Here is a 15,712-nt window from a genome sequence, read left to right as displayed (position 1 = left end):
GAGAAAAGGACAAACATGGAGGGCTGGTAGGGTCAGACAACTGACCATCCCTCAGTAGGTAAAGAGGAGTAACATCTGAATTTAAAAGACAGAACAGTTACTAACTGCTGAGCACTTCCTGTGTGCCAGGGGCCAGGGAGAGTTTTTCATTTAAGGTAGCAGAGCCATCTGAGGTATATTCTGTTATTATCCTACTTTCAGAGACAAGGAAAATGAAGACTTTCAGTCATTTTATCAAGATCACCAGTGGGACATGGGAAAGCCCAGATTTGAAAAAACTTTTTCTTTTTCTTTTTGCTTAGTGCAAGGACGATAGAGAGAATAGTAGATGTCAGATCAAAACATGAAAAATTGAAATGTGTTGATTTAGAACAATTAGCATTTCTTGTTTTTTAAAGATTTATTTATTTGTATTGCAAAGTAAGATATACAGAGAGGAGGAGAGACAGAGAGGAAGAGCTTCCGTCCAATGTTTCACTCTCCAAGTGAGCCGCAATGGCCAGTGCTGCGCCGATCCGATGCCGGGAACCTGGAACCTCTTCCAGGTCTCCCACGCGGGTGCAGGGTCCCAAAGCTTTGGGCCGTCCTCGACTGCTTTCCCAGGCCACAAGCAGGGAGCTGGATGGGTAGTGGAGCTGCTGGGATTAGAACCAGCGCCCATATGGGATCCCGGGGCGTTCAAGGTGAGGACTTTAGCTGCTAGGCCACACCACCAGGCCATAGCATTTCTTTAGGAACTGTTTGATAACTGTGTATGTAGCTCATTCACCCAAATTTGAGGAAAAGAGCTTGAGACAATTTAACACTAACCTCCACCCTTAAAATAGTGGGAGCTTTTGTGCAATGAGAATATCAGAAACAAGTAATGCATATGCATCAAAGAACACATTAGTGCTTAGAGGATTCCAAAGGACCTGTTTTTGTATCATTTGACTTTCCTTCTCTCTCCCTGTAATTACTTCATTTCAGCAAAATCACACTGTATTATGATTTAACAAGTGGAACAGTCACTTAAGCATGGATATTTTGTAAGTACCTTTCCAGCATTTTCACTAACAATCTGGACTCAAAGGGAAAAACAATGAGCAGCATTTCAGGGTGCAGATAAACCCCAAAGAAGTAAGTGCCCAAGGGTCTGTTTTGCTGCTACAACCTTGCTCTGGTTTTCAACTGCCCACGTTCTATTAGGAAACCTTGTTGTATAACCTTTAAGGACAAAGCAGGAAAGACAGTTTATTAAAAAAAAAAAAAACTGTAGAGAAATAGGCATGGCCTGGGGATGACCTAACTTTTTCAGCTATCTACACACTTTCAACATTTGCCACTCGCCTCCAAAACACTTGTGTGCTTCTTTCCTTCCAGTCACCTCCAAATGAGAAAATGCATTCTGAGGCTACAGGATGAAATGCTGAACTCTAATCGTTCCCATACTTCCTGCAGATCTGTAGTCCCAGCCTGCGTTTTGTTCCCACGCAATTCTCGTTAACTCTACACATGTGTAAATAATCAAAAGTATCTAGCGATCCATGAGTACTTTCTTTGTAAAATGTGTATCTACTATAAGCACGAACAGCCCTGAGCACAAGTGGTAACTTGTACTTGCAGAATTACAGGCTTTTACTCCTGGACAGAATCTTAGGTATTGCTTTCCAGGTCCTGTCATTTGATAAATAAGGGGACTTGGGCCCAGACGGAGGATGTGAGCTGTCTAAGCTTGCAAGAAGAAACATCAGTTTCCTGATCCCAAGCTACCATTGTTTCAATCATGCTGCACACCTAAAAAAAAACAGCTTTGTATTTCATATTAAGCAGTATGTCCCCTTACTTCCTAATCAAAGGCATAATCAATCATCATTTGCAAGGCATTCATTTCAAGAAGTAGGAAATGAAATTCCCCAGTGCAGGGAACCACTGATTCAGGAAAAGGAACTGCTTAAAGGGAAGGTTACCAAAATTTGTGCTGGCTTAAACCACACCCACTGAAACTCCCTGGAACCCCATAGCACTTTTTTTCAGCAAAGGTCTAAATGAGAAATATTCTGGGCTTTGTTATCCATGTCGCATAAACTACTTGATATTGACCGTGCAGCAACAAGGCAGCCACACACAACACATAAAACAATATGCATGACTATGTTCTGATAAAACTTACTTTATGGACATTGAAATTTGAATTTTCATATGATACTAAGCCTTATTTTAAAAGTTATTTTAGGGGCTTGGCAACGTGGCCTAGTGGCTAAGGTCCTCGCCTTGATCCCATATGGCCGCTGGTTCTAATCCCGGCAGCTCCACTTCCTCTCTATCTCTCCTCCTCTCAGTATATCTGACTTTGTAATAAAAATAAAATAAATCTTTAAAAAAAAAAAGTTATTTTAACATGTAACCATCATTAGCCCATGGCAGTGGCTACATTAGTTCCTCATCCATAGTCTGCTGATCCCTTACGTAGCATAAGATTCAACGCTGTTTTTCCCCCATGGTTTCTATACTGGCAAACAGGCATTTGAACATGAGAATTCTTTTTAGAGTAAATCTTACATTTCATTGTATTTCTTGAAAAATATCCAGAAATCTCCCTGTAGAGAATGCTATGCAGAAAATTATAGAATTGGTTCTTCCTTCCTATATTATAACCCACTTCAAAAACTGATTTGTGGCAATCACCATATCCATATCAGCAGCACCCAATAAAGGATTATCTGAGTAGAATAAACCAGGTGAATGCACCCTCTGTGTAGACACATGTATGCCAGTCATTGCTAGAATGATGGAGATTAAGGAGTGGATAAGCCAGATAGAATTCCTGTCCTCCTGGAGTACGTATGCTGGAGAGGATGCTCTCTGAAGCATTCACAACAAGCAACTTCAACTCTGACAAAGTCTTGGGAGGAACAGGACAGAGCACTAATGTCTGGGATGGTGTCCGCTATAACAAACTCGCCCATGGCTGACATCTCTGACATGATGGACAAATCTAGGGTAACTCTGGTTCCATGAATGAGCTTCTTTCCACTAAAGAAGTCTCATTCTCCATCTCTCCAGGCTGGGACGGGTGTACCTGCTGTTCATGTTACCCCACCATGATTGCTTCTTTTATACCTCTATCATTTATTAGGTGTTGGAACCTTCAGGAACTTATAAATATTTTGTTCAGCACTGAGAACCACTGTTCCAGTTGCTTATCACAATGTCAGTCTCAGCAGAAAAAAGGATGTTGTACAACTGCATACATAAATAAATGAAAGCACAAATGTACCAGGGTGGCAGGGCAAGTTTATTATGCATGAAGAGTTACTCAAGGATCTTTACATTGCACCTTAAAATGAGGAGTATGTGGCCTACTGCTTACAAAATCTACATCTCACATTGGAGTGAAATTTCTGACTCTGTTTCTGCCAAAGCAGACCCTGGGAAGTACTACTGTTGGTGCAAATAACAGGATTCCTATCATTCAAATAGGGGACGTGGGTTGGAGTTTCAACTCTGGGCTCCAGCCCTGGCCTAGCTCCTGTCCCAATCATCACAGCCATGTAGAGAATGAACCAGAAGATAGAAACACACAACTGTCACTCTTTCTCTTTCTCTCTCTTTCTCTCTGTCTTCATCTCTCTCTCTCTCCCCTCATCTGTGTGTATGTGTGTTTGCTTGTGTGTATGTTTGTACATGTCTTTCCTTTCCCCTAAAATATATAAAAGAACATATTTTAATCAAAGAGGACTTCTCTGATTCTTTCTGATCCTCCCTTCTTCATACTCCAAAATCTGCCCAGAAAATTCCGAAACCATTTAAACTGCAATTTCCCCTTTATTCCTAAAAACTGACCTTTAAAGAAGAAGGTCAAGTTGCTTTACTCTCATTTTTATTTTTAGCTGGAGAGCCCGATATCCTTCCAACCTCCATTTCTTACAGTCGGACTCCACATACAGCAATTCCAAAAGATAAATTCTCTCTTACACGAATGGGAGAGCAAAAGGCACTAACAGAGGACAACGGAACCAGGCTAAGACATGATGCTCTGTCATGACACGACAGCATTTAACCCCAATTAACTGACATCTAAGTTTAAGACTTCTGGTTTACTACTCTGAATAAATACCTTGTTTTATCAATTATGTAAACTCAAACTAATGCCATTCTTCACACATTTTGAGACTGATATTAAAATTGAACTATGTGGAGAAACTCTGGGAGCCAGAGTATGATCCTGTAGGAAAGTACGGGAGATTTGTCTCATTTTGTTCTTGTTTATCCCAGGGCGAATAAAAACCCTGGATGGTTTCTTGAAAGAGTAAAGACGACAAAACCCATGTCCAGATTCAGCAATTTGTTCTTTAGGGCTATTGTTCATGGAAGTTAATGAAAAATATTTAGTTATGGATTTGGAAATCTAATCTCTCTAATCTCTTGAGAATCTCATTCCTTCCACTGAAAATCTCAGCCTCAGAGAGTAGGTAACCTGCTCAAGCATCTGAGAAGAGAGACAGGGCAGCCAGCAATGTTAGGGAACACAGTCTTTAGACATGGACAAACCTAAACTCAAAAGCAGGGCCATAAGTTTCTGTACAACCAGATGAACTTTATCATGTCTCTAAAAGCCTTGAACTGTTTATCTACAAAATGAGAATATGGCTCATGACAGCAAAGATATTTGTATTTTACACAAAAAAGATGAAACTGTATGTGAAGTCTTTGGTGCTAGCCACATGGCATTTAATGAACATTAGTTAGCGCGAATAGTGCATCCACAATAAGACATTTCAAAATGTCATGACTCCCAGACCGGTTTTAGTATTTTGAATTGTCTTTCATTCATTCACACAGTCATTAGTTCAAGAAATACGTGCTAAGCATCTATAGTATTCTTGAAAATACATTACATCCTTGGGTAGAAAATATGAATGAGCAATGTATTATCTCCCTTCTCATGAAGGGTATGATGCTCTGTAACCCATCACAAACATCTTTTTCCTCCAGACATTCCAAGAATTTCAAGCTGTCTCTGATAACAGCAGTTAATCTGCCAAGAATTTCCCTTCTGTGCTTGGCACATTGTAGTTGCTCAGTAAATGCCAATTCAATGAATAGACTGCAACTGAGTAACTACTTTGGGGACTGGTAATAAATGACATCTCATATTCCAAAACATCGAAATATGAGTTGGAAGATGGATGTCCTTTCCCACGTTTTCTAGAGACAGTGTTCGTAAATGTGCATGCTTTGCTAATGTACTTTTAGTCAAAGAAAATATCCCATGGAGATTTTAGCAAGTTTAGAGTCAAATTCTGGAACAACTTTATATGCAGTTGTCATGACAACAGTGTCAAGACAATTAGACACTAACCTGAACGTGAGGAAGGACCACCTGTTTCTGCAGAGGGTTTTGATGGGAGAGAAGACTCCTCTTTCCACTCCAGGTCCTACAATCCCAGACACCCATCTCAGAGGAGGGCCCAGGTCCAGCTCCCATTCTGCATGTATTTCCTGACACTGCTGTAAGAAATGATACTAACCGAGGACCTGACCAACATAAATGTATTGTTTTACAGATACAAAAGCTTGGAATTCCAAGACATGATATGAGCAGGATAGCTTCCCTCTCAGGATCGTGAAGGACAAGTCAGCTCCAGGCTTGCCATTTTGATGTTCATATGACATTCTCCCTGTTTCTTCACATCACCTTCCTTCCACAGGCACATCCACTCAAATGTCCCCTATATATAAAAACATGCATTATCTTGGAGTAGGGCCCAATCTAATGATCTTATTTTTACTTGGTTATCTCTGTAAACACTTGTTCTCTAAACACTGTCTCATTCTAAGATACAGAGGGTTAGGATGTCACCAAATGGATTTGGAGGAAGACACAATTCAACCCATAGCACCTTCCCACTGGTAGGTGAAACTGCATCTTCCTTTCATGCGGCAAATAACCCCCAGTATATTATACCTGTGCTATGAACCAGCCCATTTTAAATGAAGGAAAAATGAGACTCAGGTCATACAGGTAAGATAACTGGAATATTCTTGTCATGCATGATACTATGATAACATTCATTTTAATCCAATCATTTCCACCAGTGCTTCATGTTATCCTGTGAGAGTCAGAGTTCTGAGCAGAAGAATAACTACTGTAATTTTAGTGCTCAGCTCTATTAGAGGCAGGGCAAAGTATTTCAGGGTCCTCAATATTAACTTAAAATTAGTTTTGTGTTGCATTGGCAGGCCCAGCAATAAAAGAGATGCAAGGCGCTTTTACCTTCCCGACAGTGAACGTCTATGGCCAGCAAAAATGTCATTTTTTACCTTCTGAAAATGAAATGTTATCTTCCCTTCTAAGACCCTCCACAGATTTAGATTTTAGGCTAATGACAGTTCACTTAAGTACAAGAGAAGTGTCATCCCTGCTTTGATGTGTCATCACAGAAAAGAACTACTTTAAATTCTTTTCACAGGGGACAATGTTTATGAATCCACTTTCAGTTGGGGGATATATGGGGATTTGTCAACCTTGGTGTGATTTCGGTGATGCCAGAAAGCAGCAGCTGCCTTTAAAAGTAGCCGGCCCAAATGTGCTCCCACACACGTTCACAGGTGAGGATGCCCTCCTTTCGTAACTGGGTCCCCAGCACTTCTTATGGCTTTTAGGGTATTATTTCCTTTCTTGCTTTGTTTATTAATTAATTTGTTTGCTTGTTCTTCATGGCTTTGGCTTGAATAGTGGAGAATACAGTGGAAGACATTTCATCCACATCATTATTCACAGCGCTGGCTGGGTCTTGACACTGGAGGTACCAAAGATATTGAGTTTCCTGGGATTGTCATCAGTGCTTTATTTCAAAGCCTATGTAAAGTAGGCAACTGGATTTGATTTCCTGGTAAAATCTTCCTGTACAGAAACTTTCTCCAACACAAAAGCCTGTAAGCAAAGCAGTGCTGAAGCAAGCTCATGTGAAGGCAGCAGGATAATAGCATGCCTCTGGATCCATATGCTAGTTATTGGCTGCCTAATACATGAGGCTTGTTGTTTCATATTAAATCCAAAGTTTAAATTAGATACAGTATATTTACTTTGCTAATGATGAAACCGAGGCTCACCAGTTAACTAGTTTTGCCAAAAATCATACCATATATTTAGGCTCCTAAACATACATTCAAATCTAAATTAACCGGAATCCTCCTGCTGTCCCCCAAGTTTCCATTCATTATAAAATATGTATGCTAAGCCACATATCTGTTTGCTTAAGACTTGTGTTTCCCTTGCTATTCTCAAATAATTTACTTTATTTATGAGATAAAAGACATCAATTCTCTTAATAACCAATAATGCCATTAAAGATACAGTCCCAAGAGTTTTACAATATATTTAAAAATGTTTCTACTTGTTTAGGATGAGGCTTACTGTTATTCATTTTAATCTCCTCAAAGAAATTTCATGTATGTAATTCTCTCTCTAAAAGAAACTTTAAAAAGCAGCATCTAGATTCTAATGGGCTGTGCTGTCATGAAGGTGGTGTGGTAGAAAACAGATAAGTCTGCAAGTCAAGACACTTGAGTTCTCTGTTCTTGTATTATCTTTGGCTTATTAAACGGTCTTTAGAAACACATCCAGGCCCTGAGATACCATTGGTGAAATGAACAAAAGGCCAGTCTTCAATTTAAAAAAATGCACACACACTATATAAGTCTATTTCATTAATATTCAATAATCTTAAGTATCCTAACAAACTCAACTTGCACACTAGAGCCTTTATTCACATTATGCATTAAAATGAATTCTGTTGAACAGATGAGATGATAAAGTACTCCAACGTCATACAATAGTGCTACTGCAAATCGAACTCAGGGGATGTCTGATTTCAAATCTATACTCTTTCTACAATATGAACAATTTTACAATAACTGGTCTAGATGCTATTTGGAACATCAAGTTGAGTCCAGGAGTAGCTCAATATGTTACCCACTCTTCTAATCTTTCTAACAAAGGTAACTAAATTAAATATTTTATCCCAGAAAGACCAATTTCTTTGGTTTAGATAACCAATCAAACAGGCAGAAGCATTAGTCTACCAGAAATCCTCTCAACTTGAAGCTGTACAAGGAGAACAGGGCAAGTAGCCATCAGATTCATGGACAGAATCTGCCTCCATTCTCATGAGTAAAATAAAATATTTAATCACCAACCAGCTCATCCACATTGAAAATTCAGCTTGATAGCCATACACCTGCTATACAAATTGCCCAGCTCCCATTTGACTAGCGTTCCAGTTTTCTAGCTATGATTTCCTATAAGGAAAATTTATGACTCTACCTAAACAAGCAATTATGACCATAACATCCTTTTTCCATAAAGCTTGGGAGATTGCAACTTTATTCCACAGGGAGGGGCTATTTTGGTATCATCAGTTAATGTTTTCTACTTATAGTCTATTTAAGGCATATTTTTTACGGGAACATAAAAGGAAGCACTTACTATTCTTTCTGAGGTGAGTAAGGATAGGACTTTTCAGGGATACTTAGTAGTCAAAAATGAATTGGTTGCCACCCCCCATGGCAGAATGGTCATCCCAAGTCTCTTCAAGTGTGGATTTCTGTAACTCCAAACTAAATCTCCCTAGTTCTCACTAGGTCTAGTCTTTGCTAGTTGCCTGGGATCTTTTCATTCCGCACTGTAACTGGATTGTTGTACACTACTAAAAAATCAGGAATCTGAGCATAGGAAGAATGGTAAGGAGAAAAGAGGCTCTGTAAGTCTAAAACTCAGAGTGGCAAAAGAGACTTATTTGGAAAATGGACTAAAACAGTATAGTACAAGGAATGCAGCCTTGAGGAATGGAAATATGAATCTGAGAAGTGATTTATTCAACCCAATTTAATATTTTTCTTCACATCTGCTACACTTCATGTTTTAATTAATTCAGGAATTTGAGTCATTTCCCTTAAACACTGAACTATTTTTTTTCCCTCCCAAAACTCTCAGCTTACTGACTCCAAAGTTATCAAGTCATCTAGGACTGTGAATTACCTACAGAATCAAGCTGCAGGCCCATTGTATACACCAAGACTTTTCCAACAGTTCCTTCCCAAAACTGCCGATTCACACAAATTCATTTCATCATTCTCTTCGTTCGCATAGAAAAATCCATGCTTATGACCTTTGTTCCTGCAACTTCAACACTATTTACATCTACATGAAGAATTCCTAAGCTTCACTTTAGCCTCAGCTCTGGACTTGTCTCCCTCCAGATAATCCTCAATCAGAATCAAGAAATCTCAGTGAAAAACAAGTCATCTATGGTCACATTTATCTCAGTTTGATAACTCCATTGCCCATCCCTTCGATAATGAATACATTTTTCCCATTCAGTGTTCAGTGCAGAACAAAATTAAATTTTAAGACAGCCACACTAACTCTTGAGTTATTTTCACTAGAGATTTCTTTCTATGTGGCTGAAATTGACTTTTCTGAAACAGTCACCTTGGTTCTGCTCTATCATTTGACAAAGAAGGACAAATTAAACATCTTTCTCATGTTCTTTCACTCATAGGAAGGATCACATCTTTCTATCATTACACCACCCAGTCCCTTCTCCAGACTAAACAGCCCATTAACCTCACCTCTCCTTGGGGCAGGAGAGTATGTGTTCCATCAGTGCCCCATGCAAATGCCAACATCCTAAACAGTCATCTCACCATAGCTACAATCTCCTTCATTTGATTTTTATTAGTCAAACTATGCTTGTGCTTACTTTTCCTAGCAACTATTTCCTGTTTTTGGTTATTATGAGCATGAGGTCATCCACAATGGCTCAATTTTCTACAGAGGCTGCCACTTACACAGGCCTCCACTTGGTGCTTGTAGTTGGTCTCCATAAGCCCATGCAATTTTCACCCACTGTGCTCTCCCTTTATAGAACTGCTTGCCTGCTACATGATGGTTCTGAAAGTTGAAAATACAGAAAGCAAGTGCAACAAGCAGAGGCATTGAGAGCAGGGCTGAAATACTTAAACATCGTATAATTCCAATAGACTGAGCTGTCAGTAATAATAGCCATGTTTTACACGTCAATGTAATAATAGTTTATAATGATGCTTTGTATTTATTTTTTTTTTGAGACATGGGCAAAAAAAGTAAATTTAACATCAGTATTGGAAAAAAACCCTTGAATTAATACCAGTGTGACTCCCCAAAGACAGAAAACATAATGTAAGTTTCTCTGACAGCCTGGAAATGAATAGTTTTGCAAAGACTGAACATTTGTCCTGTAGGATGACAAGAAAGCCATATGTCCCCCATGACTAGTCCTAACTCCTACCCTCAGGGTGGGTGTTGGTTTAATTTCAACTCTAGAGAAAATAGAACAGTAAAAGGCATAAAATGTGCAGGCATGTTCAGATGAGTCTACTATTTAGAAGAGCAGCTGAGAACAGTAGGATGGCTATATGGGCAGAGAATAAGGGATCCATCGAGGGAAATTTTTGAAAACTCTACCACAAAGGGTACCAAGCAATGTCACACCACTCATTTGTAAGGGTTAATAAGTAAGACAGACATGATTCTCTAAGTCTTTGAATACGAAGTAATACTCTCTGGGAAACATTGTCATATATTACAAATGAGTACAAATAACATCAAGGTCTAGTCAGAGTAGGCAGTAGGGTTAAGAAACCAGACTGGCATCTGGGTAATAAGTAAGTTACTAAGCATAAATTAGCTATGAAAATATCTAACCCAAAACACTGTCTATTTAATCATAAAAATAATTAATGGAAGAGTCATGCAAAGGACTGACTGCATAAAGTGCAAGGAACAAAGTTCTAATGACAAAACTTAAAACATAACACTGGATGAAATATACAAAAAAATGAAACAAATGTGATTATGTCTTTTTGTCTCTTCAAGTAAATACCATGAAGTTCCCAATGCAACAATATTTTACGTACTTAATTAGTTAGTTGGAAGAGTTACAGAGAGGGTCACACATATATACCCAGAGAGAGAGAGAGAGAGAGAGAGAGAGAGAGAAAGAAAGAAGGAGAGACAGAAAAACCCACTTCCTAGATGGCTATAATATTCGGGGATGGGTCAAACTGAAGGCAGTAGCCTAAAGATTAATCCACATCTCCCACATAGGCGGCAGGGTCCCAAACACTTGGGCCACTTTCTATTGTTTTCCTAGGCTATTATTAGGGAGCTAGCTCCGAAGTGGGGTAGGAGACAAACTAGCACCTATATGGGATGCCATTGATGGTGCCAGTGGCTTCACTCACCAAAACACCAGTCCAAAGTAATAATAATTGAACGGATTAAAAGAAAGGCCAGCGATTCCTAAGTCTGGAAGAAAAATACAGTTTAGTTTTTTTTCATTGCTGTCTTCTGTACTTTAATTCTCTAATATCAGTATGTTTTTGGTAATTATCTTGTTTAGAAGGAAATAAAACAAATGATTCTTAACATCCTCTGCTCTCAAGAGGCCAGCAAAACTACAAAGGTAACAAAGCATCAACATAAATAATGAAAATCTAAGAGGAAAGTGCTACACAACACAGTATGAACATGGAGCAATCTGTTCAATTATTGGACAAAAACTGTAAGTTGGATAGAAACAATTAAAGAGAAAACAGAGGACCATTTGCTCTGTGGAAACACAGACGAGGCAGCAGTGTCAGCTTTTTCAGAGAAAAAGAAACATTTGAATATACAGACATATAGCAGGAAATTTATTATAAGACATTAGTTCAAATAATAACGGAATCTGAAAATTTTCATAATTTGCTGCTTAAAAGCTAGATACTCAGGAAATGAAATAGTTTGATTTCATTCTGAACACAAAAGGTCTGAGAATCAGGATCAACAATGTTGAAGCTGAGGAGAAGATGGACAGTCCAGGTCACGCAGAAAGAGAACAACTCTATTTTCCCTCTACTTTTTATTTCCACTCTGGCCTTCATCAGCCTAAATGGCCTTTATCCACATGGGGGAAGACAATCTGGGCCCTGAGTTTATCAATTCAAATACTAATTCCATCCAGAAACACTGTTATGGACATCCCCAATATTTCATCATCTAGCTAAACATCACTGAAGTTGACATGCAGCATTCCAGATGCAGAAACACTGTCTGGAGTACAGGGAAGCATCACCGTCACTGTCTGGTGAAAAACTGTTCTGTGTAAATCCTGTTAGTTTTCCAGTGGTTAGCTCTGAATTTTAATCGTCACAATGATTCTATTGTGACACACCCAATTTGTTACAACAGACAACTTCTACTAAAAAGTTAATAGGTGATCACTTCTTTTAAATTTCTTTTGCTTATTTGATAAGGTGATCACATTGTTGAATCAATTATTGGCTTCCCTAAACTCATGTGCCCTCCATCTTCCTAATTTGGGGTTTACTTGTGGAAAATACATTAGTTTATACTAGAGCTTAGTTTAGTCCTCAATGAACTTTGAGTCAATCTCTTTATCTGTCATGTATCTGTCCCTTTCTTTATATCAACTTCTGTCTTCAACCCTACCCACTCACCACGAGAAGAATAAGTCTAGGAAAGCCTCTTGGAGAATAAGACAGAAGAAATTCCATTCATTTCAACCAAGACCATTCTAGACTAGCTATCAAACTCCCAAACACATGGAAGAAAACAGCTAAGACTATAAAAGCTGCCTACCTAATAATGTTTGCTGCCTTCTGTCCTGTAGCCACCCATACACATATAAGTGAAACTGGCTATTGAGTTTGTTAAATATTTTGCACATCAACAGTGAGCTTATATGCCTATACTCCTCACAAGAGGAGCTGATTCATTTCCATTTTACAGATGAGATAACCAAAATTTTAGAAAATTTAATTTTCTTGTGCTAAACCATATATGGCCAGTATTTTAATTCAAACAATTCTTCCTGAGAACCAGAAGTCTTAGACTATTTTGCTATACTGTCTGTCCATTATGATTCAGAGTTTGCAGTTAAATTTGAAACAGCCAATGCCAGGCACATATTAAGAAAGAGAAGCAAAGTGCAAAATGAGATCTACCTGATTTGAACCCCATGCTCTTTGTGTTACTCTCCCTGCTATCTCGCAAAGGGAAGCATTGGGAAAAATAAGATCAAAATAAAGGAAGCTGAAGGTCAGTTTAGACATTGGGCCAAAAGATCTTCACCAATGTTTTGCAGATATTAAGCTGACCTAGCATAAGAGTAGTCACCTCCTAGAGGAAGTTTAAGGGATACTTCCAAAAAAGGCATAATCCAAGAATAAATTTGGCATTTGTATTTTCAGCCAAGTCAAATATCTCTCTGCAAAAAAAAGTGCTACTCTTTTTTAGCTTAAAAATAAATTCAGGATGAATAAACCTAAAAATCTTCAGCAGCCAGGTCAGAAAAGTCTCTTCCACTCAGAGCATAAACACCAACTTTATGGAGTCTTCAAGTATCCATATTTTTCTAAATCATAAAATATGCTGGCAAATTTTACTTCCACAAGGCTCCCTACCATGAGGATAATCTTAATCCAGCACAAAAGAAAAATATTTGCAGGAACTGAGGCCAGCAAGTTGCTCTCCCCTGTGCTATGTGATATACTGACTAGCTTGATTATGTGACAGTTTGATGGGCATGGTAGAACAAAATTGCTTAGAAGTATAAATATTAATGCTTAGCCAGTGATTTGTGTAAACTGCATAGCAAAAACAAAAGTACAGATATAAGTTTTTCACATATTTTTCCTTGTCCAAAGCATGTATTATTCACCCCATATGTTTTCCATCTCTATAACCCATCTATGTGACTAGGATACATTTTTCTCAAATACTGAATCCTCATAAAAACAATTTTCTTTGGTTTTTTTCTTTCTTTTTTCTTTTTGAACTAGAAGAGCATTGAATCTGATTTGGGTTTGTAAACATATTAAAGATTAAAACTAGTTTTGCAGGGAACTTTCATATTATGGGATATCGAAAGGAACGTAGTGTGGCAATATGAAATGGTATAAATGTGTGTTAAGATGCATTTCCAACTATTGCTTCTTCCCTCCAAGATACTCTTTCTTTAGCTATCCGTAAACACTGCGGCTTTCCATGGAGTTCTCTGTTTTGAGAATGAAGATGCTCCTCTTTCACCCTACACTCTTTCTCCACTGGGGGCAGCAGTGGTGACGGTGGCAATGGCTGTGATGGTCTTGACAGCAGACATGGTGATGCTGATGGCAGTGAAGGTGATGTGATATCTATCAGTGGACTGAAGCTATTCTGATCTCTGACTTCCAAATGGATGTTTTAGATTCTTTTATGAGATAAGAATTCCAATTTGAGGTTTATGGCAAAACCACATTTTCCTCTGGACAATACAGTCACAATAATCATTCTTTCTTATTCATCCCCATTATATATATCCCCAGTCACCAGGCTTAGCAGCGTCTCTTGGTTTTACAATGTAATCACTATACGCCCGTTATTGGGCTGGCCCCATTGCAACATTTACATTCAGAGTCAGTATACCTCTAAGAAGACTTCTTTACAAAAAAATGTAGTTTCAAATAAAAACTCAGAATTTTTGTGTAGTTAAAGATGTTGATCACAAAGAAATGGGTCCTGTTTTGTTTACTTAGTTTTATCAAATAAGACATCATTACAGTGAGGCTTTTATTAGACTAGACAAAGTACACAGAGGCATACATACAAAACCATCCTAACAATATCTAGGAAATGCCAAGGTTGACAAGAAATATTATTCTTTAAAAGTCTCTTTTATCTAGAGAATCTTTTCTAAAGACACCAAAGCTAAAATAACAACTGTCTCATCACTTTTGATTGTCTTGTGAATTGTCTTCATTTTATTTTTGATTTCTTTTTTTTAAAAAAATTCTGTTTATCTGAGAAGGGTAAAGAGAGAGGTATGAACACAAAGAACTTGTATCCTTTGATTCACTTCCTAAATGTCCTGGACAGTGGGCAAAAGCCAGGAGGCCAAACCGAGAGACTAACATTGCCTCCCAGGGTCTGCAGCAAATTCAGGCATTCTTAAGTAAGAGAAGAGCATCTATTTTTGTTGTTGCCATTTCTTATTTTATTTAAATTAATATTTATTTATTTGCAATTCAGAGGGACAAAAGGACAGAGAGAGACAAAACAAAAGTGTATATGTAGAGGAAGAAACAGAGGCAAGGAGAGAGAGAGAGAGAGAGAGAGAGAGAGAGAGAGAGAGAGAGAGAGAGAGAGAGAGAGATATCTCCCATTTGCTAGATAACTCCCCAAATTACAGCAGCCATAGGCCAGGCTGAAACTAGGAGCCAGGAACTGAATGTATGTTCCCCCTGTTTCCTTCCCAGGGACATTAGTAGGAAGCTAGATTAGCAGTGGAGCAACCTGAGACTTGAACTGGCACTGGATATGTGTGCTGGTGTTGCAGGTGGTGGCTTAACACTCTTTACTGCAATGCTTGTCCTGGATGTGGGTAACTTCACCAGCACCTTAACAGCTGGCCTAAGTGCTCATCACATCTTTGAATATGTTTTCCTCATTCATTTTAAACATATTTGTAAATACAGTGACAGAGTATGTGGTTTGCCTAAACTAGGGATCTGGCTTTCCATATGAGTGAATAATCTAGATCACCGAGACACAGAGATTGTACCATTGAAAACTGGTTACATTAGCCATTTTTAAAAAGAAATTGTTGTTAGATCATATACTTGTTTTGCTTTTTTGAAACAG

General features: G+C 38.4%; 1 long non-coding RNA gene across 2 annotated transcripts in view; it reads right to left on the bottom strand.

The window, feature by feature from the left end:
- Positions 1-15,712, bottom strand: part of LOC131482281 (uncharacterized) — a 137,824-nt gene that overhangs the window by 82,237 nt on the left and 39,875 nt on the right. For both annotated transcript variants that reach the window (XR_009246851.1, XR_009246852.1), the window contains exon 2: positions 5,345-5,493. This is a non-coding gene — a long non-coding RNA (uncharacterized LOC131482281). The remainder of the gene's footprint in view (positions 1-5,344; positions 5,494-15,712) is intronic.

Source organism: Ochotona princeps, chromosome 16 (genome assembly GCF_030435755.1).
Source record: "Ochotona princeps isolate mOchPri1 chromosome 16, mOchPri1.hap1, whole genome shotgun sequence".
Classification (NCBI taxonomy): domain Eukaryota; kingdom Metazoa; phylum Chordata; class Mammalia; order Lagomorpha; family Ochotonidae; genus Ochotona; species Ochotona princeps.
The sequence above is the reverse complement of the archived record's forward strand: the minus strand, read 5'-3'. Positions and strand labels throughout refer to the sequence as shown.